Source organism: Ambystoma mexicanum, chromosome 3p (genome assembly GCF_040938575.1).
Source record: "Ambystoma mexicanum isolate Mex_15411 chromosome 3p, UKY_AmexF1_1, whole genome shotgun sequence".
Classification (NCBI taxonomy): Eukaryota; Metazoa; Chordata; class Amphibia; order Caudata; family Ambystomatidae; genus Ambystoma; species Ambystoma mexicanum.
The window spans coordinates 378,026,339-378,044,501 of NC_090925.1; the positions used below are offsets into that span (position 1 = coordinate 378,026,339).

At 50.6% G+C, this 18,163-nt stretch overlaps 1 long non-coding RNA gene across 6 annotated transcripts in view; it reads left to right on the plus strand.

Moving 5' to 3' along the window:
- The window catches only part of LOC138580471 (uncharacterized), a 940,189-nt gene that overhangs the window by 515,247 nt on the left and 406,779 nt on the right, over window positions 1-18,163 (plus strand). The window contains exon 7 of one of the 6 annotated variants that reach the window (XR_011304271.1): window positions 14,250-14,315. The exons of the other annotated variants lie outside the window; for them this stretch is intronic. This is a non-coding gene — a long non-coding RNA (uncharacterized lncRNA). The remainder of the gene's footprint in view (window positions 1-14,249; window positions 14,316-18,163) is intronic. 6 annotated transcript variants of the gene reach the window in all.

Sequence of the window (18,163 nt, forward strand, 5' to 3'; positions counted from 1 at the left end):
TACACTGGCAGACTGAAGGCATATAGTGTGCAAGGGCATCATAAAATGTGTTGGAAAATGCATCCGTGCACTCTGGGATACTTGGTATCGAATGAATATTTTCATCTCTTAACCTACGAAACGGATAGTACACTTTTCTTTTTACCCTATTCTTCACTGAAAGTGTGCTGTAAAATACACCATTTTAACCCATTATTAAAAAAAAAATTCTTCATGAGAGAAGATCCTTGAACTCCTGCTTGGTTATTTTTGGCTCCTTCTCTTTGCTCGGTTGCTCTCGCATATTTGTGCGAAATGTTTATACCCTTACAATTAAAAAATTCACAAGCCGTCAATGCACGTTAGTATCTCATTTATCTACATGAAAAATAGGACGATTTCTTCCCCAAACTTCCGCAGCACAAAAATAAACATGGTCTTGGTGTTGTAAACCACATTACATCGATAAGTTATACATCGTATTTCATCCAGGGCCACCGTGTGACCTTCTTCTGTGCTAAGAATCAACACATTTTTTCAGTGTTGTATTTCAACACCTCTGCCAAAGAATTCATTTACGCACTGAAAGACAAACATCGTAACTCTAAAGAGTCCAAATAGTAACCCCTGGTATTCTGTGTGAAGCTTTGAAACACATGCCGGAGAATTAATTGGCTTATGCAAGTTGATACATTTTACTCAGAGAAGCAGGTTTGCAGGATCCTACCATGGGAACAACTGTTAATGTTTCCTCAGTTTAATACTTTTCCTTACATACACAATCACAAATATTAATGAAGGATTATGTGACTTGCATAAAGTATGTCCATTGTAATTAAATGTGTAATAGAAATCTAGTGAAAGCAAGGTTGTGCTTATGTTCTATGACAGGCGTGTGGGCTGAAAGCCCTTAATACCCGGTGGGATCACACTTATATAGCATATTAGATGTATTATCAAGCCGATGAAATCCCCTCTGGAAGCAGCTTTCAGAGACCAATATTAGGAGTGTGGATGAAGTTACTAATGATAGCCTCATGTTCCATAAATGAGACACTGATACTAGATTTGCAGGTCACCTTCAGCTCAGGAAGACAAGGTGCTTCCGGAAAATCTGTAATACTTTAGAAGACGCCTCCACTTTCAAAACATAAAATTCCTCTCTACTGAATATTTGCTTGCTTTAATGTAGTCTCTTTAATTGCTGCATATGGTCTCATCAGTGCATGCTTTTTATTTGAAAGTGTCTGCGTGGCTGAGAAAATCCAATTTTGTTCCTCGTGTACCCATTTTGATGATCAAAAATGCAAGCTTATTTTTACCCTTAGTTATCCATGAGAGAGATACTTCAGTAAGGACATGCAAAAGGTAAAAGTGCCTGTTTCATGCTCAAGTTGCGCCTCTCTGTGAGACCTTGGTAGTCTGCACGCTAAGCTACGACCCTCATGATTACATACGCTGATTATGCTGGCTAGGGTTGATGGACGTTGTAGTGCAAAACATATGGCAAGCCAAACGTTGCAGAACTCTGTCCTGTTATATCATCGGGGCATATTCTCCTCTAGTAAAGCACAGCCCCAAAGCGTGATCCAGGGCCTACTAAGGTGCCTATTTAAATTCCGCCATAGTACTATTTCTGCATGATTTTCCATCTTTTTGCATATTTGAACGCATTTGATAATCAGTCTGATTTAGCTCAACACGATTAATTCAGAAGTGTAACGTCCATAAATGGATTCAGAAGTTAGCTCCTTCATCGCAACTGTGCACACTAACAGATTTGCATTTGTGCATACGATTGTGTAATATTAGTGGTGAGTTAATTGCGTGCTTGTGCACTGCAATTAAAATTAAGGTGAGTACATCTTTTGCATTGGTAGTATCTGCGCAAATGTGCACCACGTTTTTGGTGTTAAATTGAAAGGGGAGAGCATAGAAGCAGCAGTCCAAATGCAGTGCATTGTCAGACAGTCAGTAGCATTCAAGTACAAGGTTGACGAAAGGACCCTCTGCGTTTATTTACTACGAGCCACAAACTGGTGTTGGGGGCAATTGGAATCAAGGAGCAGATTTTTCTGGATGTTTTTAAGATGAATTCGGGCACATTTTATGCTCTGCAGCAGTAAATTAACTTGGGTCCCTCTTTTCAAATTTCTTTTCAAATTCTGTCTGTATTAAATGTTTGTGCCACTGGCTCATTGGAATGCACAGATGCCATGTTGTAGTGTGTCCCTTGCATCTCGGCACGGTCATGGAACCATGACCCATGTAACCAAGGAGCCAGGGGAGGAAGGCGCGATAAGTACTTATCTGCTTACCGTCTACGGGTCCTACGTTGCAGATGGTGGCGAGCAGCGAGACCTGCCTCCTTCAATTGAAGCAGCGTATAGTCGAAAGGCCACAGTTGTCGTGAAGCGACGGCTACAATCAGGCGAGAGGGACGGACTGAAAGAAGGGTGTGCCTGCAAGTACTCCTGCGAATAGGTATAGAGGAACAGCTCAGTTTGTCAGAGAAAAAGGGGAAGGAGCAAAAAGAAAAGCTTAAGAAAAGCACCCAACCCCTGTATCATTGTCAAGTGGCGTGCAGCTATTTTAGAGGGCCAGGCAACACTACAGGGATATGCATCGGCTCTGGGCAAACCCCTCGTCTCAGTCTTTACATACTTTAAAAAAAAAGGAAAGAAAAGAATTATTACAATAAAATGCTGTGAATGAGTTATAGAATAAATGAACTGTCGATAGAGATTTCAGCACCATACATGAACTAGTCATAGTAACTTCGGCACCACGGCTACTTAGAGGTGATGGACACATGGCAATGCAGTGTTCTTCCGCCTACTATGTTCCTACCAGAGGCTGGTGAGCCATCCATAGCCTGGAATAGATGGCTAAAGAGTATCGAGCACTATGCCAACGTAGTGTGCGATGCAAATTTTAGCATTGATCGAAATAAATCTTTATTCCTACACTGTTTAGGGCCAGACGGCCAGGAAAAGTTTGAGGATTTACCAGACCGAAGCGCTGATAAGGGTCAAAATATGAATGAATACGAAAAAGCCATAAAAATAAATTAACAATAATTATGAGAAGAAACTAAGCACAATTTTAGAGCGATACAAAATTTAGTAAACACACACAAGTAGAGGGAGAGTGTGAAACAGTACATTACTGCATTGCGCAAACTAGCAAGAACATGCAGATTAATCAACTGTTGGATGAGAGACTTGGGGATCAATTTATGCTGGAGTGCATAAGTAGTAAAGTAAGAGAGATTGTAGGCAGAAGACACACCTCCACTAGAAATAGTTCTGAGGGTGGCCAAAGAGGTTGAACATAGGGAAAAATGTGTAAAGACCTTTGAGGACAGAATAAAACTGACAGCTGTTAAACCCACGCCTGCAACCACCCCACAGCAAGGCAATTGCGATAAGTGGCCAAAGTGGAATAAGAAGATGGAGTAACGATAACAAAGCTTTCAGATACAACAACGAGAGCAGAGGGGCAATGAATAGAGGCTCTGGAAGAATATCGGACATGAAAGGACATGGCCGAGGGCAAATACGCAAGAGGAAGAATGGTCAGAACCTGCTATAGGTGTAATAGCCCCATCTAGCAAACAGTGCAACTTGTCTAGTGTTATATGTAGGATTTGCAAGGGCAAAAGTCACGCAGTGGCATCTTGTAGAAACAATGATTGCGCCAATTGGATTGGCGATGAAGAGAGTGATGAAGGAGAAGAATGTATATCTGCCGTGGGTGATGGAGAAGATAAAACGGACAGACCGATGACAATTGTCCAGGTTAACCGTGCTCAGATCACCATGATGTCTGACTGTGGTGCTAAGTACACCATTATCCCGGAAGGGATGTGGAGGAGAATCAGGCCGAAGTACTTACATGAGGTTGACCTAAAACCCAGAGCATATGGAGGAGTTAAAATCGATTTGATTGGTTTAAAGTAACGCTGGATTTCAAAGGGAGACCTGCTTAAGGTCAGGTATATAACAAAAAAGACTGCGTCCTCCCTTTTAAGTTGGACACGTCAAACATTCCTGAAGGTGCGCCTGGATCCGAATGCCTATGAAACAGTATTTGCAATTGAAGATGTAGAAGGGCATAAAGGAGTAATAGAATGCAAGGTATTCCAGGAAGGAACTGGATGACTAAAGTTGTCACGCATCGCGTTTTATTAAAAGATGGGTGCAAACCTGTGGCACAAAAACTATGCACCATACCGTTATCCTTGAAAGGGGAATTTATGGATGAACTAAGAAAATTAGAAAAGCAAGGCATTATAGAAAGTAATGTCTCAGAGTGGGTGTCACCCCTGGTGGTAGTGCAGAAGCCTTCTGGTAAGGTCAGAGTGTGTGTGGATCTCGGTCAACCAAAGAAATGTCATACCTGAAACCCACCCTATGCCCAATATTAAAAAATTGATTCCTTCAATGGGGCCTGCAAAATATTTTTTGACGCTCAACCTCACCTCAGCTTATCAAATTAAATTGCACAAGGAATTTCACCATTTTACAGCTTTTATCACACCGGAAGGATTCTTCCAATATCGCAGGATGCCATTTGGCCTCATTTCTGCCTCTTCTGTGTTTCAGAAACTTATGGATAGAATATTTAATGGGGAAGATGGTGTGATCTTTTTCCAGGCTGTTAGTCTGATTTACGCCAGTAACGAAGAAAAGCATGATTGAAGGTTGGAGAAAGTCCTCAAACTGCATAGAATAGCAATGTCTCTTAGCAAGGAAAAGTCAAAAATCAACAGAAAGGAGGTTGAGTATTTGGGGCATGTAATTTCCAAGGATGGTATTTCACCAAAGAAGGAACTAGTTAATGCATTAGAGTAAATGGCCACGCCCAATGGTAAAGATCAGCTGAGAACATTTTTAGGAATGGCTGAATATTATTCTTTCTCCAGCATGGGGTCTGGCATGGATTCACATGCTCATGAATATTCCCCGTCGTCAGGCTGGGAATCCTCGGTAAAGAAAAAACCAGTATCAGTTTCGTTTCTGATCTGTCTTTCGTAGTAATAACCAATCACTGGTCTCTGCGTCATACTGACCACAGCCAATGACTGCCCTCTACCTAAGCACCGCCTCTGGCAGCCATCTTCAGATTTTTACCGCACGTTCATGTGTTGGGATCCTCGTGCTATTGCTCTCGAGCGTTAGTGCTATTTTTTCACGTTTTTTCTCAAAAACTTCATTTTTTCGGTCAAAAGAGCCTCAAGCTCCGACTCTCCATCCGATCAACGGGGACCCGTTTCGGATTCGTCTGCGCCCCACAAGGGTGAAGATTTCATCGAGCTACGCTTTTGGAGGACTCCAGAAGTTTCTCAGGCCCGGTCATGGCCCAGGAGAAGGGAAGCTCGACGCCCGGAAAGCTGTTCAGGGTCTGCCCTGGATGCCAGCTGCAGAACGTCTTCAAGGAGGACGAACACTCTTTTTGTCTTAACTGCCTACATGAGGACAAGACGCACGTGGAGAAGGACTGTGCGTTTTGCGGCAACATGTCGGAGCGGACCATGAAGGACCGCCATCAACGTCTCGCCAACTGGCTAGAAGGGAAGAGCCCGTCCGGCGAGAAGAAGAGGAAGAAATCCGAGCGGTCTTCTAAGACCTTTGAGGACGCCCCGGCGACGGGGGTCCAACATAAGGCCAAGCACCGCGAGTCCGCTGGCACCGGGAGCGCCGAACGGTCGGGCTCTACGGGCGCCAGGCAGGGCGCACCCTCCCCGGCACCATCAACCACGAGCCAACGCTCTGGGTCGGGTAAGAGGAAGGCCGAGCACCCGGTGAAGCTCCTGGAGAGGCCCCGGTCGAGCTCGAAGGCGGAGGGGGAGCGAGGCACTGTCCCCCCCCTCAAGGATAAGGCGGTGAGCGCACCTAAGGTGGTGAAGGCCTTAATCCATCCGGCCAAGCCCTCTATCGAAGCTGTCGCGGCGGCCCTGGCTCAGCCTGTGGAGGCTACACCAGTGGTGGCGACCTCGGGGCTCAGAGTCTCCCTGCCACCTCGGAGGGAGTCCTCTTTTGTGCCCATCGATAGGACCCCCGTGAAATCCCCCGTGGGGAAGAAAAAGGGGGGGCAGGGCGTCGTCGTAGATTCGGCCTCAACCTCGGAGGAGGAGCTGGTCGAGGTCTTAAGCGACAACGACATCGTCGAGGGTACCGACGGGGCCCCTGATCGCCCGTCGGATTTCCCTCTGCCAGCGCCGCGAGACAACTCGGCGGCCATTTTGTTGGCTATACAGTCCTTATGCTCAGAGATAAGGACGAGACTACCGTTGCCGACGGAACCTCTCCCGTCGGGGGACCCAGAACCGGGACCTTCTGGTGTTCCCCCTACCAAGAAAAGAAGGATCCACCCTCCACCTCCTTTTCAGCCGTCGCGCCCCTTCCAGCCCTCCTCCCCGTCCACCCGAGGGGATGATACGGGGACTGACACGGCAGCGACGGGTACGGATGACGAGGTTTACGACGAGGATGTACCGTCGTCGCCTCCCATCAGGGCTTCTCCGCCCGACGAGATTGGATCGTTCCACTCAATGATCGCCAGGGCATCTGAGCTTTTCCAACTCTGCCCTGAGGAGAAGAAGGAAGGTTTCCTTTATCAGCGGCGCGAGGCCAAGAGGAAGACGGTCCTCGCGGTGCCTCTATTGGACGACATTTGGGATGAGGGCCTCACCCTCCTCAAGAACCCTTCCACGACGCCAGCTAGAAGAGACCGGTACGAGAAAAAGTACCGGGTCCCGGACACGGCCCCCCTGTGCCTCCGGGTGCAGCCTACCCCGGACTCCGTCGTCTCCGCGGCGGCCAGGAAAAAAGCGGGGGGGGGGGTGCGGCCTCCACATCGACTTCCCCACCGGACGGCGAGGGAAAGAAATTGGACGCTATGGGACGCAGAGTCATCTCGTCTGCAGCGACGACGATTAAAGCTGCCAACGCCTTGGCTATCGTGGCCCGATACGACAGGGAGCTCTGGTACAAACTGGCTCCCCTGCTGGACTTCTTGCCGGACGACAAGAGGGCAGAGGCCCTGGAGATCCTGCAGGAAGGTGAGGTGGCTTCGGACCACGCCATTACCGTTGCGACGGACATCGCCGACTCTGGGTTCCGCCAGTTGGGCAACGGCGTTTGCCTTAGGCGGCGTGGATGGCTCAAGGCTACGGACTTCCGTCAAGACTTTCAGACCAGAGTCCTGGACATGCCCTTCGATGGGAACAACCTGTTTGGGAAAACAGTGGACGATTCCCTTCAGGCCATTAAAGGGGACACCGAGATGGCCCGGGCCCTTGGAGTTCTGCAACAACGACAGACGCCCTTTCGGAGCAGCGGAGGCAAGGGCGCCTCCAAAGGTTCCGGCGGCGGTTTCTCCTCCTACCGTCAAGCAGCCCGCTCGTCTCAGGAGGCCTACAGAGGACGAGGCAAGTCTGGTGGACCCCGCCGTCGTCGCCAAGGACAAGGCGCTAAAGCCTCGTCGAAGCAGGATTGAACCGGCCGGGGGGTCGGGCCCCCACCGAAGCACCCCGGTGGGAGGCCGGCTGGCGAGCTTCGTCAGCGTGTGGGAGTCCATCTCCACCGACCGTTGGGTGCTGGACGCCTTGGCCCGGGGCACCGCGTTCGAGTTTCAAAGAAAGTGTCCGCGCGTCCCCCCGTGGCCAGGAAAGAACTTCACGTCCCTCAACTTCTCCTGGAGGTGAATGCGATGCTCAAGAAGGGCGCCATCGAACTCGTCCCAAAGAGGCTTCGGGGCTCCGGAGTCTACTCAAGATACTTCCTCGTGAAGAAGAAGACGGGGGGATGGCGCCCCATCCTGGACCTGCGACGTCTGAACAAGTTCATCAAGGCGCAAAAGTTCCGGATGGTCACCCTCCAGCACGTCCTGGGTCAGCTGGAGGAAGGAGACTTCCTGTCGTCGTTGGATTTGGAGGATGCCTACTTCCATATTCCCATCTTGAAGGGGCACCGAAAATTCCTCAGATTTGTGGTCCAAGGGCGTCATTACCAGTTCAAAGCCCTCCCCTTCGGTCTACGGTCGGCACCCAGGGTGTTCACCAAGTGCCTCGCACCAGTGGCGGCTCAGCTGCGCCGCGAAGGGATCCACGTCTACCCCTACCTGGACGACTGGCTCATCCGAGCCAAGACAAGGGAGCTCGCCGTGGTTCACACGGCAAGGACCGTCCAACTTCTCACGGACCTGGGATTCTCCGTGAACTACGCCAAATCCCACCTGGTGCCCGCGCAAGACGCTCTGTTTCTGGGAGCGAGGCTCAACACAGTGTCCCTTCTGGCCTCCCCGTCGGAGGAGAGGACCAGGACCATCCTGGGCAAGGTGCAGCGGATGTTGGTGGCCGACGCGGCCAAGGTGAGGTCCATCAAGTCCCTCCTCGGATTGATGTCTTCCTGCATCTACCTCATTCCCATGTGCAGGCTCCGGATGTGCCCGTTGCAGGAGTTCCTGGACGCGCGCTGGATCCAAACGACGGGCAGCTTCGAGGAAAGGATCACACTCGACGAGAGTTTCCGACGAGCGATCCGGTGGTGGGGCACCCGCGCGCATCTGACGGCGGGCATGGACTTCCAGACCCCAGCCCACCAGGAGACAGTGACCACGGATGCCTCCCTGGAAGGGTGGGGAGCGCACACTGAAAATCTGCACGCAAGAGGCCTTTGGCTCCCGACGGAGAAATCCCTACATATAAACGTCCTGGAGCTCCGTGCAGTGTTTTGGGCCCTCAGGTCCTTCCTTCCGTCCCTCAAGGGCAAGGTGGTGAGGATCTTCACCGACAACACCACCACCATGTTTTACATCAGGAAACAGGGCGGAACCAGGTCCCCAGCACTGTCCAAGGAGGCGCAGGACCTGTGGCATTGGGCAGTCGCCCAAGGGATGTTTCTGGTGCCGTTTTCATCTGGCAGGGATAAAAAACACCATCGCCGACTCACTCAGCAGGGAGCTGCGCTCGTGCCACGAGTGGGAACTACGGCAGGATCTAGTGGATCGCCTCTTCCGACGGTGGGGCACACCCCAGATCGACCTGTTCGCGACGGCGACGAACTCCAAGTGCCGGAGGTTCGCCAGCAGGTTTCCCCAGGCGAGGAGCATGGGCGATGCTTTCTCGTTCCCCTGGGAGGGCCTGTTCCTCTACGCGTTCCCTCCTTTGCCACTGCTAATCCGGCTCGTCAACCAGCTCAAGAGGTCACGGTGCAGGATGATCCTCGTCGCACCTGCGTGGCCGAGGCAGATATGGTTCCCGGACCTTATGGACTTGTCAGCGTCCCCGCCAATCAAGCTGCCGGTGGACGCGGATCTGCTCTCCAGGGAAGGAGGCGCCATCCTCCACCACGACCCGAAATCGCTGAACTTGCAGGCCTGGCTCCTGCAGCGCTAGAGTTTGGAGGATACGACATACCGGCCGACTGCAGAGAGGTTCTTGCAAAGGCCAGGGCGTCCTCGACTCTTAAATGCTACGGACACAAATGGAAGAGGTTCTCTGTCTGGTGCCACGCACAGAAGATTAACCCTCTACGGATTACGGCTCCCCAAGTACTGCCGTACCTGCTGACGCTGGCCAAAGCTGGACTGGCACACGCGTCCATCAAGATTCATCTTGCTGCGATCTCCCGATACACCAGAACCACGGGGCGGACGTCCTTGTGGTCTCATCGTCTGGTGAAAGAGTTCATGAAGGGACTGTTCAGATCGTTCCCGCCGGTGAAGGCTCCGGCCCCGGCGTGGGAGCTCAACGTGGTGCTGACCAAGCTCATGGGACCTCCGTTCGAGCCCCTGCACTCAGCCCCGTTGAAGTTTCTGTCGTGGAAAACAGCGTTTCTTGTGGCCATCACCTCCGCACGACGGGTGGGAGAGATCCAGGCCCTTTCCTGCAAGGCCCCGTACTTGACTTTTCACGACACGAGGGTAGTGCTCAGGACGCACCCCTCCTTCATGCCCAAGGTACCGTCGGACTTCCACCTCAACGAACCCTTGGTGTTGCCTGTATTCTTCCCGTCGCCTTCGTCGTCGGCTGAGAGGACTTTGCACTCGCTGGATGTGGCTAGAGCGCTGAAGTTCTACCTGGACCGCACAAAGTGTTTTCGGAAGACGTCACAGCTCTTTGTGAACTTTGGACCTGTCAATCAGGGGAAGGCTCTCTCGAAGGCTTCCATTTCCAGATGGCTCTCTGGCTGTATCATGTACTGTCATCGGTTGGCAAACCGACCGCTGCCTGGCCGTCCGAGAGCCCATTCCACCAGAGCGATCGCAGCTACCACGGCGTTCCTTTCTGGTGTGCCCCTGCTGGACATATGCAGGGCTGCTACGTGGAGGTCGACGCACACCTTCACGAAGTTCTACTGCGTCGATCGGGATTCCAGGGAGGAGTCCAGGGTCGGCCAAGCAGTGCTGCGCAACCTGTTCGCCTGAGGTGAGCCTGGTGAGGAGGTAAGATGCTTAATGTTGAGTTTGATGCAATGCTTAATGTTGAGCCTTTGCCACCTCCCGTGGTTGTGCATGTGTGTACTGCTATGTATTCTTTATTCATGAGCATGTGAATCCATGCCAGACCCCATGCTGGAGAAGGAACAAGTTACTTACCTGTAACTGTTGTTCTCCAGCATGGGTCTGGCATGGATTCACATGCGAACCCTCCCACCTACCCCTCTGCGTCTCTTCACTTGGTCATACTGCCACTTCACGTGCTTCCAAATCTGAAGATGGCTGCCAGAGGCGGTGCTTAGGTAGAGGGCAGTCGTTGGCTGTGGTCAGTATGACGCAGAGACCAGTGATTGGTTATTACTACGAAAGACAGATCAGAAACGAAACTGATACTGGTTTTTTCTTTACCGAGGATTCCCAGCCTGACGACGGGGAATATTCATGAGCATGTGAATCCATGCCAGACCCATGCTGGAGAACAGTTACAGGTAAGTAACTTGTTCCAAGTTCATTAAGGGATTTGCGGATCACACAACCTACTTAAGGATTTTATTAAGATACAGTATACAATTTTCATGGATGGTGAACTGTGAGGAAGAATTCCAATATATTATAGCCTTGGTGGGGGCACCAGTATTGCACAATTATAGGAGGGGATGACAGATTGTAATTTCCACAGATGCCAGTAATGTGGGAGTAGGATCTGTCTTTTTGCAAATTGAGGACAAAAAGGAGTATGTGATGACATTTGCCTCACGGTTATTAAAAGGGCATGAGAAAGCATATGGAACCACTGAGGAGGAGGCCCTGGCGGTGAAGTGGGCTACAGAAAAGTTTCGAATCTTTGTATTGGGCACCAAATTTCAACTACACACTGACCACAAACCGTTGGTCGATCATTTCGACTAAAGGATTAGACAAGCTTTCGGGAAGAATATGAAGGTGGCTGTCCAGATTGCAAGACTTTGACTTCAGAATGTTATACATTCCAGGCGTAAGGAATTATGTTGCCGACTGTTTGTCGCGTATGATCAACAATGTGGAAATGGAAAATAATGATGAGGAGCAAGAAGAAGTTTGTGAAGTGTGGGAATCTGCGATCTCCAAACAAGAATGGCACGATGAAATGGTGAAAGACGACAAAATGCAGTCTATGATTAAGGATTTGTTGGAAGACCAATTGAGTAAAAACACAGCGAGGAAAATGGGTATTGAGGGATCATGGAATTTAGGAGATGAACTACATTTGTGTGATGGCATTCCTATGAGGGGGGACAAACTAGTACCCCCAGAGGGCTTGAAGGCGAACATAATACGTCTTGGTAATGAGAGCCATCAAGGGATTGTGAAGACAAAGAAAATGAACAATTGGTGGCCGGCGTGCGATGCACGGATAGAGAAGAATGTACGGGACTGTATGCTTTGCTCTAACAGTGATTAGGTGTGTGTGAGTGAGGTGTCCATGGCCTTAACGGATATACCAGAAAGACACTGGGAGTAGTTTGTGAGCAATGTGCTGGGACCAGTGTGGAGTGATGTGGTCATGCATACTACATAGTAGTTGTGGATGCCTTGACGAGATGGGCGGAGGTGGAGGTGACCCCTCATGCCATCATGAAAAGCAGTACTGATTTTTTGCAAGACCTGTGTGAGCGTGAGGGCTATCCGGGTGTAGTTCTCACCAATAATGGCTCACAATTCAAATCAAAAGAAATGGAATTGTATTTCGAGAAAAGAGCTATTGTACATAACATGAGTGCCATATATCACCCACAAACTAATGGAATTGTGGAGAGATATTATAGGAATTCATCAGGTGGGCATGGTCCAAGGGAAACGAGTGGAAGGGTGAGGTGAGGAGGACGATTGTTGCCCACAGGTTTACCCCACACTGCACCACAGGGATTTCACAGTTCGAACATAGAGGGAGAAAGGGTACAACTAGGCTCTTTCCGGACTGGATGGGAGATGTCAGGAATGGAATGGAAGTGAAGTTGAGTGGTGCGGAATGGAAGATCAGAGATTGTCCGTTTAAAAACAAAGCTGCCCAATATAGCAGGTGGTGTAGAAGTTGCAAGGTTCCCCAGGTTGGAGGTTGGGTCAGAATAAAGTTGGCAAGTGCGTTGCGCGGTGATGGTTGTCAATGGTCTAGGCCTGTTGAGGTGATTGAAGTGTTTAAGCATGCAGTGAGAACGAAAGATGTTTGGGTATGGAATATGGAAAGGGTGATGGAGTCGATACGGGATGCCATATGGGCAGAAGGATTGGGGAGATAAGTGGTGATGAAAGGAGTGGAACATTTTCCTTGTCAGATGCACCAGATGGGTTTCCGACAACGTCGAGATGCGGAAGAAGGAGTTATAGGAGACCATGTTACCTGGATGACTATGCTGTGTAGTGAAAGCAGCAGTGGCATCCTAGTGAAAGAAAGGGGATGTGTAGTGTGTCCCTTACAACACGTCCTGGAACCATTACGCAATGTAACCAAGGGAGCCACAGGAGGATGGTGCGAGCTGTGAAGAGGCGAACTGCAATGTGAACATTTGGTGCGGCCGGAGAGCGAGGCTTGCACGATCCTACTTTACTGAACTCACGATCTTGAGTTCCAAGGTGATCGAGAACTTGGAAGTCAAATTAGTACTGGCAAGGTAACCATTGTAACCTTTATAGAGACATAATGTTTTGTGAGGGTGCATACAGGCACTGCCACTATGTTTTGGATGGAATTTAGCCAAGCAGTTTTCTTTTTTGGGGGGTTCGGACCATAGCAGACTTTTACAATAACCCAGCCATGACCAGTGCCCACATCAGCTGCCATTCATCATTCATGACGGGGGAATCTTATGAGGAAGGCTCAGGGGGAAATTGCACCTATATTATAATTGATGAGATACGATATAATGTGTCACAAGACTGAGTGAGAGACGAAAGAGGCTGACAACAGCATTGTTGTTCCCAAGCATAATTGAATAACCAAAACCTAGAAGCTAAGAGTACTGTTGAAACAAAATGTGGTCCACAATAAGAGCAAGAGATCTCGTATTCCCTCTCCTCTGCAGGCAAATGACGTCTCAGTACTTAGCCTGTTGAACCATCTTTCTATGAACCTTCCAATCCCATACCCCGTGACTGTCTAAAACATAGGAGTGCAGCCACTTGACCAATGCGTAGCCAGTTCCAACTAACCATTGGGTTTCCCTCAGCAAGGCACTGAAAAGTCCAAACTGTTGGCTCATCTTCCACGTTATTCATCAATTGGTAAGTTTTCTTCCAGGGTTTTAGACCTGGTTACCTGCCACGTGTGTGGTCCTGATTTTCTGACTCATTCATACATGTACCTTGAAGTCATGCCTAGGACCTGTTCCGGGGGAACCTTCTGACACTGACTAACTGATCTTGCTTCTTCTCCTTTTTGTGTTCTCTCTTGTTGTATGTCATTTTTCCCCTCTTGGTGTTCACCTTCCAACCTCCAGTCTCTTTACACGTCCTCCTTCCTTTCTTAACACTCGCAATCTAACCTCTGATCCCTTTTCCCCGTTTACACCTCTGCAACTCATTTCAACCCTCATCAACTCTGTTCTGCTTCCCAATCATCACCAAGCTCCACTCAACCCATACTCCCAGACTAAGCAGCTTGATTTCTTTATTGTAGTTCTTCCTCCCCTTGCGTTGGACTCTGATTGATGGAATGCACCTGTGTAATCCTGTCAGTGCTGAACCTGTTTGGTTTGTGTCATCCGGGTCACATGGACTGGATATGCGTTTGGTCTTTCCTATGTTTGAGCCTATCGGCATCTTAATCTACCCTCTCTGATCCTCCATAGTACTGTCTGCACTGAGCCAACGTTCCCTGTTTTCCCCAGCATATTTGGAAGTAGAGGAAACCTTTGGTAAGTGAATAAAAACATTTGTCCTCCCTGCATGGGTAAAAGAAAACCTTGTATATGCAGCATGTACTTCTTTTGCTAAAGATCACAGCAAAAAAAAAAATTGCAGCTGCGTCCTTTTCCTGATCATTGAGCCATGTTTTGAAAACATTGTTCCTGGGTTCCCCTCTTATGCTTTCATTTTCAGCAAATTACTTTCTTGCTAGCTGTTTGCATCAGTTTCAGAACACTAGCTACCCATGACTACCTGAACATATTTTAACTTAAAAGGAATTGTATCTTTTCTTACGGCCTATTTTTGTGTCTGCCTGTTGGTTGCCTTTGCTCTCTTGCAGTCTCTCTGACAGGACTATGGTAAATGGGGGAGGGCGTTGTAACTGTGCTGCCCCTGTCTCTAGGTGGGGTCTCATTGAGAGTGGTGCAGTGAATTGGATGAACTCTCCTTACTTATATGTCAGGGAGTGAGCCAAAAGGGACTGGGTTAGATGGATGAGAGGGAATCCTGAAGCCTTGCCATCTTCACTATGGCGCGTGTGACAAATATGAGGAATTTTTCCCTTCTTCCCTAGGGGAAGCCACCCGCTTTAAGGTTAGGGAGGGCAGCCCACTCAGCAAAACCTTCTCTAGGGGTTTGGGAAAGCGGGAAGCTCACTGGGAAGGACTCAGCTCGAGGGGACCAAGACTCCTATTCCGATGTGGATCTCACTATACATAAGGTATAATCATACGTCCGGTCCCATTTCCTCCATCCTTGTGGGCGTCCCCCAACATGGAGATGGTACCAGAACCTTTGGCAGCAGATAATTGAGCTTCCCCTTTAATTTTAGCATATCGCATGGGCGGGGCTCGGCCTCCGGAATGGCCTGCCGAGGCCCCGCATTCCAGTGACTCACCTCAGTCCCTTGTTCCGCACAGACGGTGTCAGACCTGGCAGCCAGCGAGGAGACTTTAGCTTTCTGTTGCTCCACGTTTTGTTTTTCAATTTTATTTAACTTCCCTTTGGTGTCTAGCCTCCCCCGGCGCTTCTCGGCTGCAGGAGGATTTACAAGATGTGCCTCATGTGACCGCTCATTCCCTTGCACTGGGTCTTGAGGTTTTGGTGCCCGACCACCACTAGGAAGGATGTTCGGCTTGCAGCACTCTCGGTCACAGGACATTGAAGAACCGGTTGTGGCGGTGGAGGGAGAGCTTCCACACTTCTCCCCCGCCCCACCTTAAGTACTCTGTCTCCAGGACCTCTCACCTAGCTTGCCCGAGGCCTCTAAAGCTACCGGCTTCCAAGCCTTCCTGTGGGCTCTTTCGGGCGTTCCAAGGGGCATACCTGAGGCTGTTCCAGGCTTCTGGCTCCCAAGCTGAGGGTCTCAGGGGCCCTACTGGTTTGTATTTGGAAGGTTGATCAAGTTCATCCTCCTCTTCAACCCCAAGGGGTAAGGGATTGTCGAGTGCCACTTCCAAGAGTCTTCCCTTGGCACGATCCATTATGGCCACCGGCACAGGTGCTGTGGTCGTCCAGCCTACCGGACCTCGCTCTGAGGTTGTGAGTCAGAGCATTACAACCACCAGCCAGCCAACCGAGGGCTTGTCTCCGAGGTTGACGCTTCCGCTTCTGGTGCAAGACCCAAGCTGTTTCCTCCCATGTCTGAGGCTTCTCAGGGCGTGGTGCAAGGCTTCAAAAGGCAGAAAGGCACGTGGGGCAGCCTTGCAGGCCAGCACCCATCTTTGATCCAACTCCGGGCCTGCCCGTGCTTTCGCCCATCGAATGGGCTTTGCAAGATGATCCCAGCCCCCTTCCGTTTGGAAGTGGCAGCAGATTGTATGGTCTCCTCAGGGATACCTCTATCCATCACAGCCTTATGGCTACACGTCCATGCGCCTCAGCGATTTGACCAGGAGCGGAGGCCCAGTGCCACGGAGGGCCGGGCCCGTAGGGGACCGGCGGCGTGCGAGGACCGCTTCTTCGAGTGCTTTGTCTTCTTCATGCGTTCCCTTCAGATGAAGGCTATAGTGAAGGACGTTATCCCACAGGTGGCGCTTCTCCAACCCCCTCCTTTGGGTACTCCTCCTGTTCCTCCAGCACTGCTGGTTCCAGTCCCCTGGTCCAGGCCCTACCGGTTGTTGAGACCCCCCAACATCTCCTGTACCAGAAACGTACTCTCCCCACAACATCCGTTGGACCTGTCTTCGGTGCTGGACTTAGGGGGACCCTGTTGGCATCTGTGTCCCAGGGCCTGCGCTCACCTTGGTCTCTGAAAAAGGAGGTGGCGGGCGACGATGACACTCAGTTACTATGAACCCTCGGCTTCCCTTAAGGCCTTTCATGACCACCTTAATGGCCTGACGAGTTCTTGGGAGTCCCTCTGCCCCATTAAGGCGCCAGGAGCTGGGAGTGCTAGCAGAGGTTTTGGGTAATTCCACCACAATCCAGTCTGGCATCCCTCTTCAGAAGGATGTCCTGCAGGTGGCGAGAAAAGTCTGGGAGAAGCCCAGGGCCAATGCCCAGATGAACAAGAAGCTGGACTGCAGGTTCAGGCTAACTGACGGGGAGGCAATCCTCCTGGCCTCCCCACCCGCAGCTGCATTCTTCAGTGGTGGCTGCAGCCTCATTATATTCGAAACCACCGTTTTCATAGTCTTCCTCCACACAAGACCCCTCTAGTTGTCTTTCCAAGGAGGAGTCTTTGGCAAGTGCTATTCTTCCACCTCAGGACTGCATCTACGGCAGGCAGTACAGACGCCCTCTTGTTTGCGGCTAAGCAGAAGTTCGAAGGGATTGCCTCTGACGTATTCCACATCTATGACAGGTAATCACTACAGCTGTGCTCCTTCGAAAGTTTTCTGCGTCGATGACGCCTATACGCTGTCCTCGAGCGCCTCTGTCGAGCCGACGTCACCGGATGTTATAAGTAGGACGCACGACGCCCGTAGCCTCAGTTCCGTTTTTTCTGCGAATGTGTTCGCTTCGGAGATCTCGGCGCACCTCGGTTCTTCTGAGTACTTCTATCGGTTCTTTGAACTTGTTTGTTTGTGAAGATATCATGTCTTCGTCGTCTTCTACCCCGCGGTGGGGTTTCGAGAAGTGTCGGGACTGCGGTTCCAAGATGTCGCTGACGACCCGCACAACGCCGCGGATGATTATGATGATTGTCAGTCGTTGATATCGAAGGCCTTGCGGGAGCGGAAGAAGAAGCTTTCTGTCGGTAGGGTGTCCAAGCACGGAAATTCGAAATCCGCTGGGCTTTCGACCGACGATTCGAGAGGTGACTCTCCGCGTCGTTGGCGTAAATCCAGGGGGTCTCAGTCCCGGAGTGGGTCCCGCCATTCCTATGCCTCTTTGAGGCCCTTGCGGAAGCACCGTCATTGGTCGCCTTCCCCGTCCTCGTCCGAGGACTCCGCCTGTCGGCGGGTTGCTTGTCCCAACAAGCATTCTTCTCCTGCAGAATGGGATGCATTTCGTACGGAGATGGTGGCGATTTTCCATTTGCAAGGCTCCGTTCTGTCCGCGCCTTCGAAAGAAGACGGCAGGGGCTGCCGCTCGCACGCCTTTGGGCTCGGGTGGTTGGCACAATCATCTGGAACCTTCGAGGTCCCGATCGGACAAGGTGGATCGCTCTAGCCATGCCCGCTCCAGATCCCGGTCCTCGACACCCTCTGGACCGTCGGAGCCTGTGAGGTCTTTGAAGAAGGCGTCCACACGGTTGGCGCCATGTCTGTCGAGGGACTCTCAGCCGTCGAAGGACACGCTCAGGGCAACGCCCTCGAGGCCTTTGTCGAAGCCATCGGCGCCGCGCTCAACGTCGACGCCGATACGGGCGACGCCCTCGACGCCTTTTGTGGAGGCTTTACCAGAAGTA